At 37.1% G+C, this 11,681-nt stretch overlaps 1 protein-coding gene across 5 annotated transcripts in view; it reads right to left on the bottom strand.

The window, feature by feature from the left end:
- The window catches only part of AP3B1 (adaptor related protein complex 3 subunit beta 1), a 306,137-nt gene that overhangs the window by 193,595 nt on the left and 100,861 nt on the right, over window positions 1-11,681 (bottom strand). The gene's annotated exons all lie outside the window — the stretch shown is intronic.

The following is an 11,681-nucleotide window of genomic DNA, read 5'->3' as shown; positions in this document are numbered from 1 at the left end:
TTTCAACAAATGATGCTGGAACAAACGAAGACTCACAGGCCAGGAACAGTGGCTCACACCTGTAATCCCAGAACTTTGGGAGGCTGAGGCAGGCAGATTACTAGGTCAGGAGTTCGAGACCAGCCTGACCAACATGGTAAAACCCTGTCTCTACTAAAAATACCAAAAACTTAGCTGGGCGTGGTGGTGCGCACCTGTTATCCCTGCTACTCAGGAGGCTGAGGCAGAATAGCTTGAACCCAGGAGGTGGAGGCTGCACTGAGCTGAGATCGTGCCACTGCACTCCAGCCTGGGTGACAAAGCAAGACTCTGTCTCAAAAAATAAAAATAAAAATAATAAATAAATCTAGACACAGACCTTACAACCTTCACAAAAATTAACTCAAAATGGGTCACAGACCTCAATGAAAAACACAAAACTATAAAACTTTTAGAGGTTAACATAGGAATCTAGATGACCTTGACTATGGCAACTTTTAGATACAATACAAAAGACATGATCTGTGGAAGAAATAATTGATAGGTTGGACTTCATTAAAATTTAAAACTTTTGCTATGCAAAAGACAAGGTCAAAAGAATCAGAAGACAAGCCACAGACAGGGAGAAAATATTTGCAAAAGACATATCTGATAAAGGACTGTTATCCAAAATATACAAAGAGTTCCTAAAATTCAACAATAAGAAAACAAACAGTCCAATTTTTAAAAAATGGACTGAAGACCTGAACAGACACCTCACCCAAAAAGATACACAGATGCCAAATAAACATATAAAAACATGCTCAAGACCATGTCATTAGGGAATTGCTAACTAAAACAAATGATATACTATAACACATTTATTAGAATGGACAAAGTCCAAAAACTTGATAACTTCATATACAGACAAGGATATAAAGTGACAGGAACTCTCATTCATTGCTGACAGGAATGCAAAATGGTACAGCCACTCTGAAAGGCAACTCTGCAGTTTCTTACTAAAGTAAACATACTCTTACCAAACAATCCAGCAATCACACTCCTTGATATTTACGCAAAAAAGCTGAAAAGATGTCCACACAAAAGCCTTTACATGGATACAGCAGCTTTATTCATCATTGCCAAAACTAGAAAGTGCTCAAAATGTCTTTCAGTAGGTGAGTGGATAAATAAACTGTGGTACATCCAGGCAAAGGAATAGTATTCAGTGCTAAAATCCAAATGAGCTAACAAGCTATGAAAAGACATGGAGACAACTTAAATGCATATTACAATATAAGTGAGAGAATCCAATCTGAAAAGGTTACATATTGTATGATTCCAACTATATATTTTGCCTTTGGAAAAGGCAAACTATGTAGACATTAAAAAGATTAGTGATTGCCAGGCACTGGTGGGGAGAGAGGGATGAACAAGTAGAGCATAGGAATTTTTAGGGAAGCAAAACTATTGTGTATGATAAAACACAATGGTGTATTCATGTTATTATATCAGACAAAATCCATAGAATGTACAACACCAAGGATGAACCCTAATGTAAACTGTGGACTTTGGGTGACAGTAGTATTAATGTAAATTCATCGATCGTAATGTAAAATGTTGATGGGGGATGTTTTGCGTGTGTAGAGATAGAGGGTATACAGGAAATCTCTGTACTTTCAACTAAGTTTTACTGTAAACTTATAACTGCTCCAAAATATAAAGCTTATTTTTATTTTTAAGAAAGCAGTGAACCTATATATATAAGATATCTGAACCTATCGTATATAAAAATAGGTCTCTCTCTACTCATGTTACCAACCACACTAATGCTAGTGGAAAAAAAAATCAGAGTAAAATATAGCTTTTCACTTTGCTCAAAAACATTCACTTTCAGAAGATACAAACGTCGTTACATTAAATATAAGTTTTATGAAGGCGAAAAATAACATTACTCCATGAAGTATATTTTGGAAAAGGCATGGTTTATATACTCTTAAGGTACTATTCCACAGGCTTGCGGAATAAACAAAAGTGTGAAATTACACTTAGGTAGTAGTACTTTCCATATATTCTGTATCTGAAGCTCTGAACATAAATGTTCACAAAAATAGTAATAAGCCAGTAACTGAACCCACAATTTTGGGTGCTGAGGATAATATTTACTTTTTAAAAAGATCTTAAGACACAGGGAGATTTATTTTATCTGACTGGATTTCCTAAGAAATAAACACAAATTATGATCTTTTGTCAGTTCATAAGGAATAATAGAAAAATAAAAAATAAAATTAGTGACAGTTAAAATTGCATACAGCAAAATATTTTTATGTATAAAAATTGATAAAAGAATCAAACATTCCTGAAAAAAATCTACTTTTGTATCATGTGACCAGTAACAATGGACTTAGTAGAAATAAAAAACAACTTCGGCTTAAGAAACTCCCAGTATTAATAAAACACTTGAACGAATACCTCTCTGAAACCTAAGAACCACCCTATGTGGTAAAGAAAGCAGGTATTTACTATCTTTTTCACAGATGAAAGAACTGAGGTGCACACAATTTACATAAATTTTCAGTAGTCACAGAGATTAAAAATGGTAGAGCCAGGATTTGAACTCAGGAATTATTATTCTTTATCCTGTCACCTCTGGCCTTTATTACCTTGGCATTTATAGTAGTCTCATAAAAGACACTGAATATACCCACTTGCCTTCTGAACTCCAAGGCAGCCTGAAGAGTGCTAGTGACATCTCGAGATTTACACCAGTATGAAACAATCTCTGCAACCTGCTGTGGCCTTACTCTCTTCCAAAATGTTTAAAAGTGACTTTAACACATCATGACATTCCCATGTAATCTAAGATACTGCACCAATCAACTCAGGCTGTTATAACAAAATACCACAGTGTAGGTTGCCTGAAACAAGAGACATTTATTTCTCACAGTTCTTGAGGCTGAAAAGTCCAAGATCAAGAGGCAAGTGATTCAATTCCTGGTGAAGGCCCTCCTCCTAGCATGTGGACAGCTACCTCATATGGTGGAAAAGAGGAAGCAAGCTCATTATGTCTCGTCTTAGAAGGGCACTAATCCCATCATGAGGGCCCCACTCTCGTGACCTCCTCTAAACCTCATTACCTCCCAAATGCCCCATCTCTAAATATCATCACCCTGGGGCTAAGTCTTCAATTATGCACTCAGAGGGGATGCAAACAATCAGTATGTGTCATAGTACACATACCACAGCGGTACATTGTGTTACACCTCTCTGACATTAGGTTAGATGTTCCTGAGAAGACCAGGGTGGGTAGGTGGTTAGTAATATAATAATCCCTCAGTCAAATTAGTTACTAAGTAGTAACAGAATACATTATTAGAGATAATTCACTGGAAAAAATATTCATGTTTAATGAAACTTTTATTTTAATATTTTTCACAAAGAAGAAAAAAAGTCTCCTTCCCCAAAATTTGTGTCTATGTAAAACAACAAACGATATGCATACTGGTTTGAGATTTTTTTCCTTCTGTGAAGAAACTGCTATGCTATACACTTTACATGTTTTATAACACAGCCCAGTGACCACTATACCACACAGGTGGAAGTGTGGGTTTGAGGACCATTGAACACTGAATCTCCCCCAATACATCACAATTATAGAAACACCTGTGCACAGTAACTTTGTGTTGAGCCATATGAAACTTCAGTGTTCAATTGCCCACAACACATTTCATTTCTTATGACTAGATGTTCAGTTCTAGTATGTAAGAAACAAGCTTTCTGAATGCAGCATTTTCCAAACTTTGTTACTGAGAAATCTGGAGGATTTATAATAAGGCATTTTTCAAATTTTCTGAAATAAAATATGCTCATGAAACATGTTGAACTTAGGTCTAAGCGTTTCAAGACATGAGAAATAAGGGTCCTACTTCTTTAAAAACTAATTAAAGTAGATCCAGTAATGGGGAATAAAATAGAATCACTTTTTGTTAGGCAAAATGCATTTTAGAGTAGTTTTCATTTGATCATAAATTATGAAACAAAATTACAATGATCCTAAGTAGAACTAATCATGATTCCTCATGTATTCATTCTCTCCATACCTTAATCTCTAAAATAAAAAGTTTATATTACAGACAGGAAAGTAAATGTGTGTTGAATTGAAATTGATGTTTAATTCTCCTCCAGGGCATAAAAACAAATGGGTTAAAGCAGAGGTTTCACAATATTTGTGGACAACCTAAGAAGGAAGGCGATTAACTAAAAGTTCCATTTGTTTAATACTATGAGGAACTCTAATACATAAAACAGGAAAAAAACTTATATTCTAGGTAAAGGGAGGGTAGAAAACTACATCTCCACAAAACACCAACTTAACATTTTAAAAAAGCAAAAAACGGAAATAATTGGAATATAAAAGGTTTTTATATAAAGTTTCATAAAAGGACTATTTATTCTTCATTATTTCCAAAATATTCCTGTATTTAAATTACAGGATACACTGAGTCACTGGGGAAAAAAAATCATATACACAAGTTATTTTTAAAAATATAAAGACAACCAGTAGAAGACAAAGCTAAAAGAGTTAGATCTGTTTGCCTTTGGAGAGTAGCAACTGGAGGTAAGATGGGGAAAGGCGCATGCTTACTATAGAACCCTACAGAAATGAAAACATATGCTTACGCAAAGACCTGTGGCACTGGAGGCAAAGATGACAGCTCCATGGGTGTACAGCAGTCATCACTCAAACATAAGTGGGTGCAGTCTGTGACTGCCAAGCAGCGGAAGGGGGTAAGAGGGGAATGGGTGTGTAACAGAAGGGTTCAAGGAGGCTCCGACATCGATTTTTAATTTTTTTCTAATCCTTCAATTATCTAGTTACAGTTTTTGAGGAAAAAAGGACCAAGTTTTCTAACCTCAAACCATCTCAGAATTAAATAATTATTCTGTAATCCCAGCACTTTGGGAGGCTGAAGCAGGTGAATCACTTGAGCCCTGGAGTTCAAGACCAGCCTGAGCAACATGGCAAAACCCCATCTCTACTAAAAATACAAAAAATTAGCCAGGCATGGCAATGTGTGCCTGTAGTCCTAGCTACTCAGGAAACTGAGATGGGAGGATCACTTGGACCTGGGAGGTTGAGTCAGCAGAGAGCCAAGATGGCGTTACTGCACCCCAACCTGGACAACAGAGACCCTGAGTCATTTAAAAAAAAAAAAAAGTATTAAATAATTATTTATTAGAATACCACTAAGAGAACTCATTTTAATTGCAAAACCCAACAGAATGGCCAGAATGAATAACATTAACATTACTAAATATTGATGAGGATACGGAGCAAACAAAATCTCCAGATGTCACTGTACGGTTTATAGCTTGCTTGTTATGGGCCGAACTGTGCTCCCCAACCCTAAATTCTTCTGTTGAAGCCTTAACCTCCAAATGTGACTATATTTGGAGACACGGCCTTTAAAGAGGTGATTACATTAAAATGAGGCCATGAGGGTGGGCCCTAATACAATGTGACTAGTGTCCTAATAAAAGAAGGAAATCTGGATACTCAGGAAAGCCCTAGGAATATGCAGACACAGTGAGAAGACGGCCACCTGTAAGCAAAGGACAGAGGCCTCAGGAGAAACCAAACCTGCCAACACCTTGAGATCTTGCACTTATAGACATCAGAACTGTGAGAAAATAAATTTCTGTTGTTTAAGCCACCCAATCTGTGGTATTTTGTCATGGCAACTGTAGCAAACTGAAACAATAATACAACTTCTTTGGGAAAAAGACTGACAAGTTCTTGCAGAACCAAAATATATCTACCTTATGATCCAATAATTCTATATCTAGGTATTGACCCAATATATACAAAAACATAAAAAGATTTGTTTAAGAATGTTCCTAACAGATTTATTACACTAGACAAAACACTGGAAATACCTCAGGTATTTATTAATATGAGAATGGATAAACTATGGAATATTCATGCAATAGACTATTATTCAGCAAAATAACACTAAACATACTATTTTGAAGATTCTAAAAATCAACTACCAATACAATGTGGATCAATCTCCAAAATATAATGCTGAGTAAAGGAAGATGTACCAAAAAGAACACAATATGCATCTAATTATATTAAGTTCTACAACAAGTTAAATTAATATTTATCAGTAAACAATGTTCCATGATTATATCCATGTTTTTGCATGATCAGGGCTTCCTGAGCAAAGAGTGCTGGCAACTTGGATTAACATATGAGTAAATGGCAAATGAGTCTTGGAAGTTAAAGACAGAGAGACAGACATCCAAGGAGATGTATGGGTTTATCTTCCATCATTTAAATTTCACGAGATAATGGAAAAACAGACATTGTCCTGTTTACATTAGAAAGATAAGGTAAATATCCCTCTCTACACAGGGGAGGAGGAGCAGACGCAAAAGCAGTCCTATATAAGCACTGAGATGCACATAGTCTGATATGGTTCCCCACAATTCCCATGTGTCATGGGAGGAACCCAGTGGGAGGTAATTGAATCGTGGGGGCAAGTCTTTCCCATGCTATGTTAGCAAATAAGTCTTTTGAGATCTGATGGTTCTAAAAAGGGGAGTTTCCCTGCACAAGCTCTCTCTTCTCTTGTCTGCCACCATGTGAGACGTGCCTTTCACCTTCCACCATGATTGTGAGCACTCCCCAGCCACATAGAATTGTAAGTCCAATAAACCTTTCTCTTTTGTAAATTGCCCAGTCTTGGGGATGTCTTTATCAGCAGCATGAAAACGGACTAATACAGAGTCCTATATAAATTCTGAGATTCATTCATTTAGGAGGAGCTCCTCTCCTGTATTACAACTCCCCATCCCCCAGGATATGCAGGTGGCACTAACCCTCATATCATCACCCTCATAGGGAACAGAAGTGCAGGAAAGTGACACTAAGATAACCACGAGTGAATAAAAAGTCTCTTCTCTGATCCAGACATCAGTGCTTCTGCTTTTGTGTGTGTACATACACTAAACATATGCCATATATTCAGTGTGTGTGTGTGTGTGTGTATAAATGTAGAAGTATGGTAATATCTCAAATTCTTTACTTTTTGAACACAAAACTATAAAGAAAAAATTAAAACAATACTTGCATCTGAGGGCAAACAACTAACTTGGAAGGATAATAGTAATACTTCGTATAATGAAAAGAGTTTGTGTGTTACTAACATACATGCAATTATCAAAACTCTAAAATTTGTGCATTTCACTGTGAAGATTTTATGCCAACAAAAGGAAAAACAATCATAAACAAGTATTAAACTCTAATTAATGATATACATACTGAAGTGTTTAGGAGTAATGTGTACTAATGTCTGCATCTTACTATGAAATGCATCTACAACATTGGACTGTTATACCAATACAGGCATGTACTCATTTCTCCATTTTTGAAGGAAAGTTTTGCCAAATAAGAACTTACTTGTTGACTTTTTTACTTCTTTAGACACTTCAAATATGGTTCCTCAACTGCCTTCTGGTCCCATGGTTTCTAATGAGAAACTAGCTGTTGATCTTATTGAGGAAACCTTGTAAATAATGAGTCACTTCTCTTGCTGCTCTCAAGATTCTTTTTGTCCTTAGCTTTTGATAATGTGATCCTTATGTGCTGTATTAGTCCATTCTCACACTGCTATGAAGAAATACCAGAGACTGAGTAATTAAGAAAAGAGGTTTAAGTGACTCACAGTTCAGCATGGCTGGGGAGGCCTCAGGAAACTTACAATCATGGTGGTAGGTACCTCTTAACAGGGTAGCAGGAGAGAGAATGAGAATAGAGTGAAGAGGAAAGCCCCTTATAAAACCATCAGATCTCGGGAGAACTCACCCACTATCATGAGAACAGTAGGGGGAAACTGCCCCCCATGATTCAGTTATCTCCCCTGGTCTCGCTCTTGACATGTGGGGATTATCACAGTTCAAGGTGAGATTTGGGGGGGACACAGACCCAAACCATATCATGTGTCTTGGTTTGCATTCAGAATTGCTCCTACTTAGATTCTGATGAGCTTTCTGAATGTGTTGATTACTGTCTTTCATCAAATTGGGAATTTTTTGGCCATTTTTTTCTTCAGCTATTCTGTCTGCCCCTTTCTGTCTCCTTTCCTCCTGGAATATGTATTATGTGTGCTGGTACACTTGATGGCATCCCACATGCCTCTTAAGTCTCTTGGGCTCTGTTCATCTTCATGATTTTTGACTTTCTACTCCCTACACTAGATAATCTCAACTGACTTATCTTTAAGTTCACCAGTTCTGCCTGTTCAAATTTTCTGCCTGTTCAAATCTGCTGCTGATCTCTACTTGTGAATACTTCATTTAAGTTATTATACTTTTTCCTTCTAGTATTTCTATTTGGTTTCTTTGTATCATTTCTCTCTATATACTGATATTCTCTACTTGGAGAGTCATTGTTTTCCTGGTTTCATTTAGCTGTTTCAGCATATTTAACATGGTGATTTAAAACTCGGGCTAGCAAATCCAATGTCTGGACTTCCTCGGATACAGTTTCCATTATTTTCTCTTCTTCTTTTGGATGGAAAAAATTTACTGATTTATTTACATTCCTCATCATTTTCCACTAAAAACTAGACATTTTGAATATTATAATGTGGTAACTAACTCAGATTCTAACTCCTCCCTGGGGATTATTGTTGCTGCCTATCAGGATTTTGTTTGTTTACAGTCATTTCTAAGCTACTTTTTTCTTTTTTATTATACTTTAAGTTCTAGGGTACATGTGCACAAGGTGCAGGTTTGTTACCTATGTATATATGTGCCATGTTGGTGTGCTGCACCCATTAACTCGTCATTTACACTAGGTATATCTCTTAATGCTATCCCTCCCCTCACCCCACGACAGGCCCCGGTGTGTGATGTTCCCCTTCCTGTGTCCAAGTGTTCTCATTGTTCAGTTCCCACCTATGAGTGAGAACATGCGGTGTTTGGTTTTCTGTTCTTGTGATAGTATGCTGAGAATGATGGTTTCCAGCTACATCCATGTCCCCACAAAGGACACGAATGCATCCTTTTTTATGGCTGCATAGTATTCCATGGTGCATATGTGCCGCATTTTCTTAATCCAGTCTGTCATTGACGGACATTTGGGTTGGTTCCAAGTCTTTGCTATTGTGAATAGTGCCGCAATAAACATACGTGTGCATGTGACTTTAGAGCAGCTTGATTTATAATCCTTTGGGTATATACTCAGTAATGGGATGGCTGGGTCAAATGGTATTTCTAGTTCTAGATTCTTGAGGAATCGCCACACTGTCTTCCACAATGGTTGAACTAGTTTACAGTCCCACCAACAGTGTAAAAGTGTTCCTATTTCTCCACATCCTCTCCAGCACCTGTTGTTTCCTGACTTTTTAATTATTGTCATTCTAACTAGTGTGAGATGGTATCTCATCGTGGTTTTGATTTGCATTTCTCTGATGACCAGTGATGATGAGCATTTTTTCATGTGTCCATTGGCTGCATAAATGTCTTCTTTTGAGAAGTGTCTGTTCATATCCTTTGCCCACTTTTTGATGGGTTTGTTTGCTCTTTTCTTGTAAATTTGTTTGAGTTCTTTGTAGGTTTTGGATATTAGCCCTTTGTCAGATGAGTAGATTGCAAAAATGTTCTCCCATTCTGTAGGTTGCCTGTTCACTCTGATGGTAGTTTCTTTTGCTGTGCAGAAGCTCTTTAGTTTAATTAGATCCCATTTTGTCAATTTTGGCATTTGTTGCCATTGCTTTTGGTGTTTTAGTCGTGAAGTCCTTGCACATGCCTATGTCCTCAATGGTATTGCTTAGGTTTTCTTCTAGGGTTTTTATGGCTTTAGCTCTAACATTTAAGTCTCTAATCCATCTTGAATTAATTGTTGTATAAGGTGTAAGGAAGAGATCCAGTTTCAGCTTTCTACATATGGCTAGCCAGTTTTCCCAGCACCATTTATTAAATAGGAAATCCTTTCCCCACTGCTTGTTTTTGTCAGGTTTGTCAAAGATTAGATGATTGTAGATGTGTGGTATTATCTCTGAGGGCTCTGTTCTGTTCTATTGGTCTATATTTCTGTTTTGGTACCAGTACCATGCTGTTTTGGTTACTGTAGCCTTGTAGTATAGTTTGAAGTCAGGAAATGTGATGCCTCCAACTTTGTTCTTTTTGCTTAGGATTGTCTTGGCAATATGGACTCTTTTTTGGATCCATATGAACTTGAAAGTTCTTCACAGAACTTCAACAGTTCTGTGAAGAAAATCATTGGTAGCTTAATGGGGATGGCATTGAATCTATAAATTACCTTGGGCAGTATGGCCATTTTCATGATATTGATTCTTCCTATCCATGAGCATGGAATGTTCTTCCATTTGTTTGTGTCCTCTTTTATTTCCTTGAGCACTGGTTTGTAGTTCTCCTTGAAGAGGTCCTTTACATCCCTTGTAAGTTGGATTCCTAGGTATTTTATTCTATTTGAAGCAATTGTGAATGGGAGTTCTCTCATGATTCGGCTGTTGGCTTGTTATTGGTGTATAGGAATGCTTGTGGTATTTGCACATTGATTTTGTATCCTGAGACTTTGCTGAAGTTGTTTATCAGCTTCAGGAGATTTGGGGCTGAGACGACAGGGTTTTCTAAATATACAATCATGTCATCTGCAAACAGGACAATTTGACTTCCTCTTTTCCTAATTGAATACCTTTTATTTCTTTCTCCTGCCTGATTGCCCTGGTCAGAACTCCCAACACTGTGTTGAATAGGAGCGGTAAGAGAGGGCATCCCTGTCTTGTGCCAGTTTTCAAAGGGAATGCCTCCAGTTTTTGCCCATTCAGTATGATATTGGCTGTGGGTTTGTCATAAATAGCTCTTATGATTTTGAGATATATTCCATCAATACCGAATTTATTGAGCGTTTTTAGCATGAAGGGCTGTTGAATTTTGTCAAAGGACTTTTCTGCATCTATTGAGATAATCATGTGGTTTTTGTCTTTGGTTCTGTTTACATGATGGATTACATTTATTGATTTGCGTATGTTGAACCAGCCTTGCATGCATCCCAGGGACGAAGCCCACTTGATCATGGTGGATAAGCTTTTTGATGTGCTGCTGGATTTGGTTTGCCAGTATTTTATTGAGGATTTCTGTGTCGATGTTCATCAGGGATATTGGTCTAAAATTCTCTTTTTTTGTTGTGTCTCTGTCAGGCTTTGGTATCAGGTTGATGTTGGCCTCATAAAATGAGTTAGGGAGGATTCCCTCTTTTTCTATTGATTGGAATAGTTTCAGAAGGAATGGTACCAGCTCCTTCTTGTACCTCTGGTAGAATTCGGCTGTGAATCCGTCTGGTTCTGGCCTTTTTTTTGGTTGGTAGGCTATTAATTATTGCTTCAATTTCAGAGCCTGTTATTGGTCCATTCAGGGATTCAACTTCTTCCTGGTTTAGTCTTGGGAGGGCGTATGTGTCCAGGAATTTATTCATGTCTTCTAGGTTTTCTAGTTTATTTGCATAGAGGTGTTTATAAAATTCTCTGATGGTAGTTTGTATTTCTGTGGGATCAATGGTGATATCCCCTTTATCATTTTTTATGGCGTCTATTTGATTCTTCTCTCTTTTCTTCTTTATTAGTCTTGCTAGAGGTCTATCAATTTTGTTGATCTTTTCAAAAAATCAGCTCCTGGATTCACTGATTTTTTGA

Source organism: Chlorocebus sabaeus, chromosome 4, assembly GCF_047675955.1.
Source record: "Chlorocebus sabaeus isolate Y175 chromosome 4, mChlSab1.0.hap1, whole genome shotgun sequence".
Classification (NCBI taxonomy): domain Eukaryota; kingdom Metazoa; phylum Chordata; class Mammalia; order Primates; family Cercopithecidae; genus Chlorocebus; species Chlorocebus sabaeus.
Note: the sequence above shows the minus strand (reverse complement) of the source record. Positions and strands in the feature narration are given on the sequence as shown.